This window comes from Odocoileus virginianus, chromosome 7, assembly GCF_023699985.2.
Source record: "Odocoileus virginianus isolate 20LAN1187 ecotype Illinois chromosome 7, Ovbor_1.2, whole genome shotgun sequence".
Classification (NCBI taxonomy): domain Eukaryota; kingdom Metazoa; phylum Chordata; class Mammalia; order Artiodactyla; family Cervidae; genus Odocoileus; species Odocoileus virginianus.
This window is the reverse complement of record NC_069680.1, coordinates 68,128,623-68,143,469: the sequence shown is the minus strand read 5'-3', so window position 1 is coordinate 68,143,469 and position 14,847 is coordinate 68,128,623. Positions and strand designations below refer to the sequence as shown.

Here is a 14,847-nt window from a genome sequence, read left to right as displayed (position 1 = left end):
TCACCTCTGGCCTGCCCTGGAGCTAGATCGTCTGCGCCTGGCATTTTACCCGCCCAGTCTTGCTTATCCTCTGACCTAGAGAAGTGCTGAGCCCTTGGACCTTGTCTAAGAATGTGAGGCCTCAGAAGCAGCCCCACACAGTAGTTGGGCTTTCTGAGTCCCAGGGTGGTGTGTCCATTCAAGCAGAACAGCTTGGACCCACAGCATCCTTCTGGAGCTTCGTCTGTGGGGAGAAGTCTCCACCCTTCAGATCACACTCTGGTTGTGCCTGGGTTGGCCTCAACTTGTAGGTAAGTTGTTTGGTCTATGCGGGATTAAAAAAAAACCAGCCAATACTTGGAATGAAGTCATTTCCCATGAAAATGTGGATTTTCAACTTCCTTGTATAATTGGGAGATTTGGCCACCCTGGGCTCACATTCCTATGTGGCAACTGTGGTTTGGAGCTGAGAAGTGGGGGGCTGCTTTGGGGAGCACATGTGTTCTGTACTGCAGTCTCTATCATACCCTATTGCCCTGGTTCTCAAACTTGAGTGTGCGTGAGAATCACCTGCTTGTTAAAACACAGACTGCAAGGCTTCACCCCAGTTTCTATTTCAGTGGGTCTGGGGTGAGCCTGCGCTTTGCTTTTCCAACAAGTTCCTGGGTGATGCTGGTCCAGGGACATACTTTGAGTACTCCTGCACTGCACCATCCAGTGTTGCATCTGACTGTCTGTTACCATATATCAGCTCACTTGGCCTCTTGTCTTCCTGTGGGGTAGGACAATATTTCTCTGTACTCAAACTCTAGCAAAAGTAGGAAAATAAACAAGGAAAGCAAGTATCATTGGCTCTTGTAAAATGGAGAAGGATTTATTTCATTGTACAATTTACACGTATATCTAGTAGACACTCCTTAAAGTGCCACGGTGCTGCCTGTCCTGAGCATGACACGGTGGAGGAGCCAGGTAGGTGCTTTGTGTGCTGGAATTTTACACCTGTCCATTTCACTCACTTATGTTATTTACTTGGCCCTGTGGGTGTTTGAGTGTATGACTCTGCCCACAGTGGTTTATACACCAAACGACCCTAATCTGAAACAGTTCTATTGCTGTGCTGTGTTAGGATATGGAGACAGAGCGTCTTGTAGGACTCAGACCATTGGGACAGACAGACAGAATGAAATAAGCAGATATATAAAAGCAGGAATTACACATCGTGATAATTATTGGGGTGCAGAGATGTAGCTAATGGGATATGTTGGACCTCCTGTAGTTTGAGTGGTCCGGGAAGCCTCCTTGAGGTCTCCAGCCTATGTAGGGGAGAAGGAGGTTGGGGAGCAAACAGGATCCTATACCTCGTCAGCCTGAATCTCAGCCCTCAAAGATGGATTGCAGATGGCAGGTCAGGAGACCAGGGCTGTAATCCTCGCCCCAGGGTTTTCTCCGTCTACCCTTGTCATTTTATACCCCTTCAAAGTCCAGCCCTGGGTTCACCAGACCCAGCGAGCATTCCTGACTTTCGTGCATGTGTTTTGCCCTCTCTCTCTCCCCGTCTGTCTCGGTGTCTCCATCCTCTGACCTGTAGCTCTGCCTGCTGCCTCACTCTTTAGAGACTTCATCCCCTACACCTCTTGTTGTAACATAGACGCTTCAGGAAGCTGCCCCCATGTGTTCGGGAGGCTGCACCACCCCGGGGCAGATGACTTGGTCTCTCTGACCTCAGAACGTCCAGATCCACCTTGAGTGCTTCATGAGCCCCCGGTCCAGTACCTTTAGTGCTGTGCCCCCCACTTCTGAGTCCTTCTTCAACAACTTGGGTCAAGGGTAGAACCTTTCCTCCCTCTTGGCCTTCCTCCGAGTCCAGCTCAAGGCTAAGCGCATGTCACACCTGCCAGGGCATGAGACTGGGAGCTGGCACTTCCTTTTTACATCCCCTAAAATGGCTAAGCAACCTTGCCCAGTGTGGCAATCCACTGGCACATTCTGTCTATATTGTGTTCACAGCAGACATCTCTAATCAATCATGATGTGCTTTCCCATTGAGTGCCCTCGTAGTACCAGAATCCTTCTCAACACAGTCCTCCAGGAAGCTGATGATGCTGAGTTTGAGGTGCCTTGTGGGATGATATTTACTGGTCATTCGTGTTTTAGGAACAGCTCTCTTATCATGTAGGTGTCATGTGGCCTCTAGAATAAGTAGAAATGTGGGACATGGACTTAAGATGGAATTTTAAGGCACCTGAGCTGGGTATGAGTTGGGGGCTGGACTGATCTGTTAGCTAATGAAAAGACCTATGGGAAACTGACAGGCCGTGGCAGAGATGCGGTGGGATGCCAATCAACTTAGAGTGCCATCTGAGTGTCCATCTAAAGAAGGGAGCATGGAGTGTGAGGCGATGGGGCAGAAGTGAACACCCAGATAAATCTGGATTCCAGGAGCGAAGAGAGGCTCGTGGGTCCTGCCTGGGATCCGGGAAAACCAGCCAGGGGCTCCTTTGGCTCTCCTGAGAGTGAGGACAAGAGAGAGCAGTCATGACCTGAAACCCCCCTTCCTGCCCACCCAGGTTGAAGTGTCACCCCCTTGAAAGGACTAGAACCCCCTCCCCTCCAAATACAAGCAGTGGCAGCCCGGGGCACTCTGGAGGGTCCCTTTGTAAGCAAAGGAAGCTTTTATGGAAATTAAATGTGGATATCTGTGTTCCGGGAACATCAATATATCTGACAGAGCTGTGGTCATTAAGAGAATGCTCAGGGATGCTGATGTCTGTCAAATCTCCCATCGGCATTCTGAGGAATGATCTGGGTGTCCTGTAGCCTTGCTCTGACCAGATAGCTGGACTGTGGGCTGGGTCTGGCTCCCAGGGCTCTGGCCCACTGAGGTTGGAAGTCAGCAAAGGATGTGGCAAGGGTCTCCCTGCTCCCTCCATTCTTTGCTTATCCTCCTTCTCCTGGCCCCGTTCCCGGGCTCTGGGATGTGGCAGATTGTGGGAGCAATTTTGCAGACTATAAGCTCCATCATCTATTAGTTCACCACCCATGATTGGTGCCCAGCCCTTGGTGAAGGGAGGACTGATCAGTGGCACCTATCATCACTTCTTGAGGGCAGGAGCAAGGCTGGGAGGTCCACGGCGGGATCGGAGCCTAGCGCATTCTCCATGTATAGAGGAGTTAAAACGGGCGGGAGGGAAAACCACTTCTTCCTGCACCCTCAGCCTCTGCTGAGTTCTGGGTCTGGGATGTGAGGGGCTCTGGGCAGTTGTAGGGCTGGGGCCCTGGTGGTCCTGGAGAGCACTGAACACCCTAGTCTCTGGGCATTGCAGGCCATTCCCCTGATGCTGCAGTTACATCCGCTGCCAGGTCTTTGCTTCCATTTTCCCGGTCTGGAGCTCCCGTCTCTACTTCATTTTGCCTGTTTGAAATCCTCTCAGTTCTTAAGGCTCAATTCCAGGGCCAACAGCTCCAAGAAGCCTTGCCTGGAGAAAGCTGTTCTCTACACACCCTGGCCTCTCCTCACTGCTGTTGTAGTCATAGGATCCGTGAGTCTCTTCATGGTGTCTGTGAAGAGCTGAGGCCACCACTGTTGAAGCAGCATGGAAGGGTAGTGATGGGACCCACCCGCGGCTCAGGGATGAGGCCCTGCGGGACCTTGTGAGCAGCTGTAAGGCCATCTGGGGAGACACCTGGCCCTGTCACTGTGCCTGCCCCCATCCCCACTCTGGCAAGAGAGTACATCTGGGTCTTTATTTCTCCTGAAAGAAGAGCCCTCCATGCGTGTGGGCTGCAGGCATGAACAGAACTGGCCTCTCCTTCCACACCTTTGCTTCTTAGCCTCCGGGCTCAGGATCTGGGCTCTGGAAAGGCATGGCATGTGGTGTAGGGTCTGGGTCATGCACCCCAGCTGTATGTGTGGTGTCTGGGCCGGCTCAGCCTCTCAGTATTTCAGTTTCCTCAATTATAAAATGGGACACCCATTCCCATCTCATAAAGCTATTGTGGAAATTAGAGCCATCACTGTGCCTGCTCCCTCCTGCCTCAAGTTCTCTCTGCCTGAAGTGTTTTTCTCTTCTTCTTTGCCTGGCTATTCCTATTCATCCTTCAGAAAGTCTAGGTGCAATGTCACTTCCTCCAGGAAACCCTCCCTGGTCACTGGTTCTTATGTGAGTCTCTCTTTGGGGTTGGTCTTCCCCATTAAATGGTGAGCTCAGTGAGGATAGGGGCTGTGCCCCCCTGATACTCAACCAGGGCCTGACACTTCAAAGGTAGTGACTGTTCGATAAGTAAATAGCAGATTTAAAGTGCAGGCACATAGTAGGGATTCAATCAATTGCAACTTTTCTTATTAAGTGCAGCCCCCAGAGGTCTGTAATTGCTCCTCATTTCAGGCTTCCAGTGGAAAGTTCTACAGGCAGAAGTCTCCCCATCCAGCCTGCACCAGTCTGCCTTTGCTGGAGAAGTGCCCACCCACTGGGGGATTTACCATTGTCCTGACCCCTGATGCAGTGAGGGCAGGGAGGGATGGGTGAGGTGTCCCTGTGGCCTGAGACCTCAGTGTTCGTCTGCCTGAAAGAAAGCCCTGTGTGCCAGGGCCTCCCAAGATCCCTCCCAGGTACAGAGGGCATCTGCATACAGTCTGGTTGGTTTACTCAGCCTGATAACCGGGCCTTGACTGCCTCTAAGCCCACAGCTAAGAGGGAGTTTACTGCCCACCGTGGTTGTTGTGTTCAGCCTGGGATTCTGGGATCATTACCCACACCTCCCCAAAGTGTATCTGGCCCTTGAATCCACTTCTGATCACAAGCCTGGCACTCACATCCCCTTGTCAAGCCACCTGGGTCCTGGATCATCTATTTCATTCCTCTGGGTCTCAGTTTCTGCATCTGTTAAATGGGAATTAGAACCTTGTAAGGAGGGTGGTGTTTTGAGGAGCCAATGGAATAACTAATGGAAGCCCTCACAGCACTTTGTAGTTTGTGATAAATCATGTGTGTTTTCCGGACCACATAGAGACCTTTCTCTGGGGTCTCCAGGGTCTTAATGGGCACTGGGGAGATGAGATACCCACATGTGAAAGTTCAGGATGCCATGGGGTGGGTGCATCTCTGGGGGTGCTATTCATGTGGATACAATGTATATGCCCCTGGCAGTAGAGTGAGGTGGCTGTCCTGTGGTCTGGGACAGACAGGCTGCTGACAGCGAACTCTGCCTGATGCCTGGAGGAGAAGGTATCTGAGACAGCTGGTCTGCCTTGCAGAGCCACAGCTCATAGCTTACTTGAATTTCTCACGTCAGTCACGGGTGGCCAGAGGGGCCCTGAGCACTGAGGACAGTGGCCTTGGAAACCCTTTGCCCTGAGCCTTGCTCTGCCCTGGCCATGGCCTGGATGGCCAGAAGGTGGACACATTCATGGTGGGGACACACCTGCCTGTGCATTCACTTGTTTCACATGTGCACACATGCACGCACATACACAGAGGCACACGACACAGGCACACAGTGCTCTAGACTGATCCCCTTACTTGCACAGACCCAAACAAGTGTCTCGTGTCTTTCTGCACAGGACGCATGGGAAAATGATTGCCCAGCAACTTCCAGGAAGATTGTTCTATTTCCCTCTTGTCTCTTCCCAGAACTACTCTATCAACTGGGAAACTGAGGCCAGAGAGGGTAAGCAGTGTGCCCAGGATCCCACAGCAGGGTGGTGACAGGACCGGTCAGTTTCAGCAGGTCTGGCTCCAGGAGGCCCGCCCTTCCCTGTGAGTGAGACGCCCTTACCTGCGAGGCAGGTGCCAGACAGCTCTCTTCCTCAGTATTCTGCTTGACAGACAGGGAAAGGGACTTGGCCTTGGCCTCTTTCAAAGGGCTCCCACATCCCAGACCGTGCAGAGGGGAGACTCAGAGCCTTTGAGTTGGAGCCCGGGGCTGTGGGTTTGTTTTGCTCTGCACTGCTGGGAAATTCCAGGTCTGCAGTTGCTGCGAGGAGAGCAAGGCTCATTCACACTGTGACTTAAACATAAAGCAGGGAACTTCATACACACGGTATCGTGCCGAGGCAAGGGGAGGGGGCGGCCTCTCCCAGCGACCACCCAGTTGGGAGCACCTTGTCCCACTCTGCGTGGGCCATGTGGCCGAGGCCAGCAGCCCTTGCTGGGCAGCCCTGCATGGCTCTCCCCCACCCCTGTCCTGCTGACACAGGCTCCCTCCTGGCCTCTCACCTCTCCAGCCCTCCCGCTGGCAGGCTGCGGTAACAAGATGCCCTTTGTGTGTGCAGGGCGGGGGAGGGGGCTTCCTTCAGCGTCTTGCTGCTGAGTCACAGCTCCCTGCCAGGCTCTGGGGACAGAGAGTCGCAGGTGACTGGCCAGGAGGCAGGGAGCCCAAGACCTTGGCGGTGACCTCAGGCAATGCTTACCTTGCACTGATGGGGAAACCGAGGCCTGGTGGGGTGGGGTGGCCTCATGCTTTCCTGGGGGCAAATGTTAAGATGAGCCCCCCCCAACCCCTGTGGTCTTATGGGTACCCAGAATTGTCATGTGGTCATCACAGTGTCCTACTTGTCTTTAGAATGATTTGGTGTGTTTGTGTCTACGTGTGTGTGCATACATGCTCATGTCTGTGAGATCAGGTTCATGAGTGTTGGAGGGTGTAATTTTGTGTGTCCTTGTGTTTGCACAAGGGTCCCTTGTGCCTTCTGCCTGAGACACCGTGGCCTGACTTTCACAGCACTGTCCGTTTGATTTACCTCTTCAGGCTCACCTGGGCTTGTCCTGACACCACTGCTGGAGGATCCCTCTGCCTGCCTGGAGAACCCTGCCTGGGGATGTGGTTGGGGTTGGGTGCCTGTGACAGGCAGCTCATTATCTGGCAAGTCATCTCCCCTGAACCTAAGACAGAGGATCCCTCTGCCCCTCTGTGCTGTGTGGTGTAGGAACATGGGCTCCAGAGCTAGACTGCCTGGGTTTGAATCCTGACTTTGCCATTTCCTAGCTGTGTGATTTGGGCAAGTTATGTCTCCTCTTTGAGCCTCTATTTGCTCATCTGTAAAATGGGATCATAATAGCCTTGCCTCTTATAGTTCTTAACATGGTTGAATTTGTACTTGAAAAGCTTTTAGTGTGCAGTACATAGCATTCCCTCAAGTTCAGTTCAGTTTATTATTACTATTAGAATTATTCATTGTGACCCTCAGAGATCCTACTGGAGATGCAAAGGCCTTATGGGGACTCTTCAGCCTCTGGGCAGCATTTGATACCCAGTCTTTTGGTCATAGATAAAGAGGCAGTGAGGGGTGGGGGCCGAACCTGGGAGGAATTGCCTGTTCTGCACTGTGCCTCCTCTGAGCTGTGCCACCCCCAACAGTAGGGCCCAGGTCTACTGTATAGTGGACTTCTCTGGTAGCTCAGTCAGTAAAGAATCTGCTTGCAGTACACAGGACCAGTGTTCTCCCCCTGGGTTGGGAAGATCCCCTGGAGGAGGAAATGGCAACCCACTCCAGTATTCTTGCCTGGAAAAATCCCATGGACAGAGGAACCTGGCAGGCTACAGTCCATGGGGTTGCAAGAGATGGACACAACTGAGCAACTAAACCACCTACTGTACAGTGTGGGGGCCAACACTGCTTCTGTGCTTATGGCCTTTGGGGCCTCCGAGCAGTGCCAGGCCCCAGAAGGCAGGGCAGGGCAAGGCAGCCATGTGGCTGGAACTGGCACACCTCCCTTGACGATGGGCCTCCGGTGGCCTTGGCAGGCGGAGGGCTTCCTGTTGCTGCTGCTGCTGTGACTTCCCGCCTAGTGCCCAGGACCGCCATCTGGGCCCGAGGCCTGGGCCAGGGCCCCGCCAGCCATCTGCTTGCTTGGAGATGGCTGCTTCCGAAAGGCAGCAGGTCACCTGTGAGAGCTGGGGCTGCTGGAGGAGGCTTGGAGGTGGTTCTTGTGACCCCAGGCTGCTCTGGGGAGCCCTGGTCCTCATTGCTTCCTGCCCTACTTCTCCCTGCGCACACCAGCAGAGCCCAGGAGCCAGAAATCCCCACGTCATACCAGCCACTGCAAGGACTGGCCTGTGGTCTCAGGGGAGTTCCTGCCTTCCCTGGCTCCAGGTCTTCCATCTGTAAAGCGGGCAGGCTGGTTTCCAGTGTCCCAGACTTCTGTCCAGTTAGAGCTGCCTCTGGGCTCAGGTTTGACTGGGGGATATGCTCAGGGGTGGGATATCCTCAGGGATAAACTTTTTTCTAGCTTAGAACCTGAGGCCTGGCTTCCTGTTCAACTGTAGAATTACACAAAGCTAGGGTTCTTGCTCAGTCCCAGCCCAGTCCCAGTGCCTTGCAGGTGGACAAGACCCCAAGAAACAACTTTCCAGAGATTTGAAGATTGGCTAAGACCGAGGAGGCCAGTTCTCATTCAGTCACTCACTCACTAATTCATTCACTCATCTTCCTATCCATCCATTCATTCACTCATCCATCTGTCCACCCATCCATTCATCCATTCACTCATCCATCCATCTACTCACTCATCTATCCATTCATTCCCTCACTCATTCATCCATGCATTCACTCATTCATCTACCCATTGATTCATTTATTCATTCACTCTTCCATCCTTCCACCCACCCCTTCATCCGTCTTCTTGCTCATTAATCCATTCATTCATTCAGCAGTTTACTGAGCATCGGTGCTATGCTCAACATTGTGTCAGGCTCTGAGGATGTGATTGTGAACCCAGGAGTCAGAGTAGGAGAAGTGCCTGGGCTTGTTAGCTACCACACAGTGTGACAAACATGAAAATGGGGTGACCTAGCAGAGAACTCACTCCAGTCCAGGGAGCCAGAAAGAGCTTCTGAGATGTCATGAATGAAGGAAAAGTTGAAGTGAGCCAAGAGTGTTTAATCTCCGTAATAACTTTATGAGATAGTCAGTTACTATCCCCACTTCATGGGTGGGAAAAGTGATGCTAAATGAATAAATACACAGGCAACTTTCTTGCTGTCATGCCCCCAAGTAAATGGCAAAGCCAGGCAAGGAGCCCTTGTCCATCTGACTCCACACACCACTGCACCCCTATGTTCTTCAGGCTCCATGGTGTTCCTGCCAGCCGTGTGCTGCTGACGCTCTCTGGTGAGCAGGTCCTGAGCAGGAGGGGAGGGGACCGCAGAGGGCAGCTGTCTCACATGTCCTTTCCTTTCACTCAATGTACAGGGTCAGTGGGTGGCCTACGCTTCAGGCTCTTGCACGAGTTTGGAATGGAACCAGGCAGCCTTTTTCTGGGAACAGCAGTCACGCCTTGGCCACTTGGGGCTGGGGAGCTGCTGGCCTGAGGTGACAGCCAGCTGGGGGTTTCAGTCCTGGTTTCCTATGGACAACCCCCCCACTGGCTCAGCCACGGGCCATTGCTGGCCTAGCCCCTTTGGCTTCTTTTTCTGGGATAAATTCACTGGAAGGCATTGGGCAAGAGCACTTCAGACCCTTCCTCACAGGTTCAGTTCAGTTCAGTTCAATCACTCAGTCGTGTCCGACTCTTCGTGACCCCATGGACTGCAGCACACCAGGCTCCCCTGTCCATCACCAACTCCCGGAGCTTGCTCAAACTCATGTCCATCGAGTCAGTGGTGCCATCCAACCATCTCATCCTCTGTTGTCCCCTTCTCCTCCTGCCTTCAATCTTTCCCAGAATCAAGTTCTTTTCCAATGAGTTGGCCCTTCTCATCAGGTGGCCAAAGTATTGGAGCTTCAGCTTCAGCATCAGTCCTTCCAATGAATATTCAGGACTGATCTCTTTAGGATGGACTGGTTGGATCTCCTTGCTGTCCAAGGGACTCTCAAGAGTCTTTTCCAACACCACATTTCAAAAGCATCCATTCTTCGGTGTTCAGCTTTCTTTATGGTTCAACTCTCACATATATACATGGCTACTGGAAAAACCATAGCTTTGACTACATGGACCTTTGTTGGCAAAGCAATGTCTCTGCTTTTTAATATGCTGTCTAGGTTTGTCATAGCTTTTCTTCCAAGGAAAGTGTCCTTTAATTTCATGGCTGCAGTCACCATCTGCAGTGATTTTGGAGCCCAAGAAAATAAAGTCTGCCACTCCTTCCATTGTTTCCCCATCTATTTGCCATGAAGTGATGGGACCGGATGTCATGTTCTTAGTTATTTGAATGTTGAATTTTAAGTCAGCTTTTTCACTCTTCTCTTTCACCTTCATCAAGAGGCTCTTCATCTAGTTCCTCTTCACTTTCTGCCCTAAGGGTGGTGTCATCTGCATATATGAGGTTATTGATATTTCTCCAAGCAATCTTGATTCCAGCTTGTGCTTCATCCAGTCTGGCATTTTGCATGAGGTACTCTGCATATAAGTTAAATAAGCAAGGTGACTATATACAGCCTTGATGTACTGTAAAGTGGTCTGGTCTCACGGGTGGTCCTGGTCAAACTTGCCTGTTCTGAGTGTGTCAGCACTGGAGGGACTTCCTCTTCTAGATCTCTCCTCTAGAACTGTTGAATGAATGAATGAATGAACTAGGGAATAAATGAATGGGTGGATGGGTGGCTGGACAGATGAATGGATGGATGAGTGAATGAGATCCTTGAGAGGAGCTAGCCTTAAATCCCACACCTCTCCCGGACTTGGGGAGGGCATTTACTAACCCCAGGTGTCTGGGCAGACCCTCATTGGGTACCCTATCTGAAAGGATCATGGCTACACTGGTTCTTGATTTCTCCCCAGGCCAGTCTCTGGAGATGCCCCACATTGCTGTGAATCACTCTTGATTCCTTGCTTTCCTCTCCTTGCTGACAACCAACTCTATCAATTCCACCCAGATGCCAAACATCCTCATGTCTCCCCACCCCCACTGTCACCATCTTCATCCATCTGCCAGATGACCAAACTGGCTTCCGAATTGGTCTTTGAGAGTCTGTTTCTGCGCCCTTATGCTCTTTTCTCCACATAGCTGTCAGAAGGAGAGCATAGCACTGCCTGGTGGGACCTGGATCCTGGGGTGAATGATGATGGCCTCTGTGACCTGGTCCTGCCCTCCTCCCCTGCCCTTCCAGCCTGACTGTGCCTTGGGCCCCTCTCTCCTTTCTCATCCCTGGTCCTACCTCTTGGCCTTTGTGTATTATCCCTGCTGTCTGGAATTCCCTTCCCTTGGGTGTTGGTGTGGCCTGTCCTTTTCACCTGGGTCAAGCATGTTGCTCAAAGAGAACTTCCCTGATGGGATGCCTGGTATTGCCCGCCCCCACCCCCATTCCCCTGCTCTGCTTCTCCCGGGCTCTTGTTTTGTGGTCCTCCCACACCCCAACTAGAATGTAAGCTCCAAGACGAAGGGCACTTCCTGTCTCATCCATCCTGAGTCCAGAGCCTGTGCCAGAGCTGAGAGCATGCTCAAGGAACAGCTGTTGAATGAGTGAATTTCACGGTGCTATAGACACCCAGTGGGAAGGGATCTTGGTTGTTTCTTGGCTGGATCTTGAAAAGTTCTTTTCAGCCCCAGGAGACGGGGAGCTTGTTGGCCCTAAAGCAGCACTTTTCATCTCCTGATTGCTTGGACTGTTAGCCTCTGTGCTTATCCAGACCTCAAATCTGCTTCCAGTGGTTCCACTGGGCCTGGCTCAGTCACTGAACCTGACCCCTTCTCTGCAGGAACGTCTCTCCACTATTTAAGGGCGTGGCATAATAAGGACAGAATGGGGGACACAGCGTCACAGGTCACGAGTTTGTGTTCCCTTTCTTCTACTTCTCCAAGGTCACTTGGCAGTCACTGAGGTCTCTGACCCTTGACTTCTCTCCAGAAACGCTGGGCACCGGTCCCCTCAAGGCTGCACTTGAATCAGAGTAAATGCTTCCAGCATGTTCAGCCTGGTTCCTAGCATAGAGATGGTGCTTAGTAAGCATTTCTTGAGTTTGGAAAAGTCTCCGTGGTTCTTCATCGCTCCAGGGCATTTACCCCCACCCACCTGCTTCCTCTGCCTTGGGGGACATCCTACATATTAAAAAAAATGAGAATCCACAGGCCGGCCCTGCTCAGGTGGGCCCAGACCACAGGAGGGAGGTGGGATGTGGGTGGTGTGCCAAGCTCTCCCACCATGATTTATAGTGTTTTGCCTTTTGGAAAACATTGCAGCACAAGGTTGTCCAAGGTCACTGCCTCTGTTCTGCGGTCGTTTTATGAAAAGGGAGAAGAGAAAGTGGGCAACGTTTCCAATTTTTTAAGGAGTTGGCTCCGAGCCAGTCACTAGGCATCAGAGGAAGGCAGCTGGCTGCACTCGGCCACATCCGGAAAGTATCTGGAAGGGGAGGAAGGAAGCAGATGTTTCTTAAGGAACTACTGTGTGCCAGGGCCCATGCTAGGCAAGCTGTAATAGGGAACAATCACTCTGTGCTTGGGATGGGCCAGACATTCTTATAAGCACTTTATGTGGATTAACTCATTTAATGGATTTAATCCTCACTGCATCTCTACAAATAGGCATTATTGTTCCCATTTTAAAGATGGGTTAGTCGAGGCAATGAAAAGGAAAATAATACACTGAGGATCCTGCAGCCACCATGGGTGTTCTTTAATCCCAGTCTCACAAATACCCGGGAATGAGGATCCTGATTGCTGCTGGTTTTGTAAATGAGAGTTCCAAGGCTTGGGGAGGTAGGGGGTTTGTACGAGATCACACAGCAAGAAATTTGGCTGAGCTGGGGTTTGAACTCCGGGCTGGGTATCTGCAAGCAGTTCACTTGGCTGCTCTCTTCGTCTTTTTTCCCTTCCTCTGTCCCCTGAAATGAATGGGCCAGGGAGGGTGTGGGCTGGATAAGCGGCTGCTGACAGTCTTTGAGGACCAGGAGAGGGGATGGGCGCTGAGCCAGCCCCCAAGCTGCTGTGGGCCCCTCTGGTTTCCCTGCCAGGGGTGCCTTGGGCTCTATGGGAACATCCGTGTTTCCAACACAGACCTAGAGGAAGAAGCTGAAATCCTCCAGTAAACCTTCCGCTCCCTGTTAAGCTGCCTTCTTTGTTATCAGTGGGGTGTCAGGAAAGACTCAGATAACGAGTCCGTGTCTGGGCCCCACCATCCCGGAACAGACCCCCACACATCCCAGGATGAAGTCAGATGGGAGAACTTCCTGGGTTCGAGCCAGGGCCTACTTGGGGCCAAGGCATGAGTTGGCCCAGTGTGCTGGCCTGCATCCAGCCTGCAAAGCGCTCCCTGCCTGCTTCAGGGACTGTCCTTCTCGGGTCTCCCTGCCACCATCAGCACCTCCTCCCAGGAAAGGATGGGATGCCCCCCAGAACCCGGGAGCCCCTGGAAGTCAGGATCCTTGCCTTTGAGACTATCTCCAAGGGCATGCTATAGCTGAGCCGATGTAGGAAGAATCCAACTTTGAGGGTTTGGAGAATGGGCTCTTGTCTCAGCCTTAATAATGACTATTTCAGGAGACATGGCAATATCCAAGGCCTTACTTTTCTCTTCCATACAATGGGTATAATAACGTGGTTCCTCAGGCAACAGATGACAATCAGATGGGGTGATGGGTAAGGAAGCACTTTGAATGTGGTCAGGTCTTGGTAGCCTCCCACAATTACTCTCTTGTCCTGTGGTCCTGTGGCTTTCAAAGTTTGAGTCATGCTGGAACTACCTATGGATCCTAAACACACTGATACCTGATTCCTCCTCCATGCATTCCGGTTTCATTGGGAGTCCTTGCCGAGTCCTAGGAGATGCTAGAGCTTTCAGGGGTTTCTAACAAGTGGCCACGTGAGGGAACTGCTGTGTGGCCCTTCCGTTCTGTGGTTTCACTGACTTGTCAGATGACAGGGGAGCTTGGAGTCAATCTCAGGCCTGGATTTCTCTCTGTTCTTTTTCTATTCCTGTCCTAATGTGGCTTGTTGAGAATCCTACACACCTGCTTTTGGTGGAACTTGCCTCTGGCAAATGTCTGGGGAGCAGCAGCGCCCCGTGATTTTTGCTGACCTCCTTTCATGGGGGATCTCTGCATTGGGGAGCAGGGAGGAGAGGAGCTTCAGGCAGGTGGGTCTGCCCTCTATGTTCCCTGGGGGCATTCATCTTAAAGGTCCAGGGCAGGAAAGGGAAGGTGACGGAGCATCTTTGAGCACCTACCACCTGCTCTGTGCTTTCTTGTGGATTAGCTTAACCAACAGAGGAACGACCTTGCCATCCCCACCTGCAGAGGAGGAAGCCAAGGCTCTGATAGGTCCCAAACTTGCCTGAGGTCTCATGGAGCACAAACTGCAAAATTCAGTTGAGCCCTGACCACCCACTCAGCTCACGCTGCCACAGGGAAGGTACAGGGGCCAATGGAGGGGAGACATCATTCAGAAGAGTCAGGCAGGCTTGGGGCTTGGGGTCAGGATTTTGGGGGCATAATGGATCCCCCAGCAGGGTCCCCTCTGCTCTCTTTCTAGCCCTCCCCCTTCTTCCCCGCCTCTCTGGTTTCCCAGAGCAGAGAGCTCTGGATGTCTGTGGAAAAGGAGGATCATGAACAGCTGTTTCCTGTCTTAGAGTTCAGTACTGGGGATCCATGCATCTCCAGTTATCATCCTGCAGTGCTGACTTAACTTTCTTTGCTTTGGGAGTAATCAGATGGGAGCCAGTGCTCTGTAAGAGAGGGGACGACTTCATGAAGATCAACTTCAGGCTCAGTGGCTGGATCTGAGGAGGACCAGGAGGTCAGGGCAGTGTTAGGACCTGGGAGCGCCACTTGATAAAGTGGCCACAAGGCAGGCTCCCATCACTGTGGATGTCTTCAATGCCAAGCAACAGCGAGCCCACTTGAGGGGGGTAGTCAGGGATGATATTCCAGATCCTGCTTATCCAAATTTCCTCATTGAGTTGGAGATGGAGTCTCTATCTCCCCCAGACTCACT

At 52.0% G+C, this 14,847-nt stretch overlaps 1 long non-coding RNA gene across 3 annotated transcripts in view; it reads left to right on the top strand.

The window, feature by feature from the left end:
• LOC139036074 (uncharacterized) overlaps nt 1-14,847 on the top strand; it is a 345,733-nt gene that overhangs the window by 90,261 nt on the left and 240,625 nt on the right. The gene's annotated exons all lie outside the window — the stretch shown is intronic.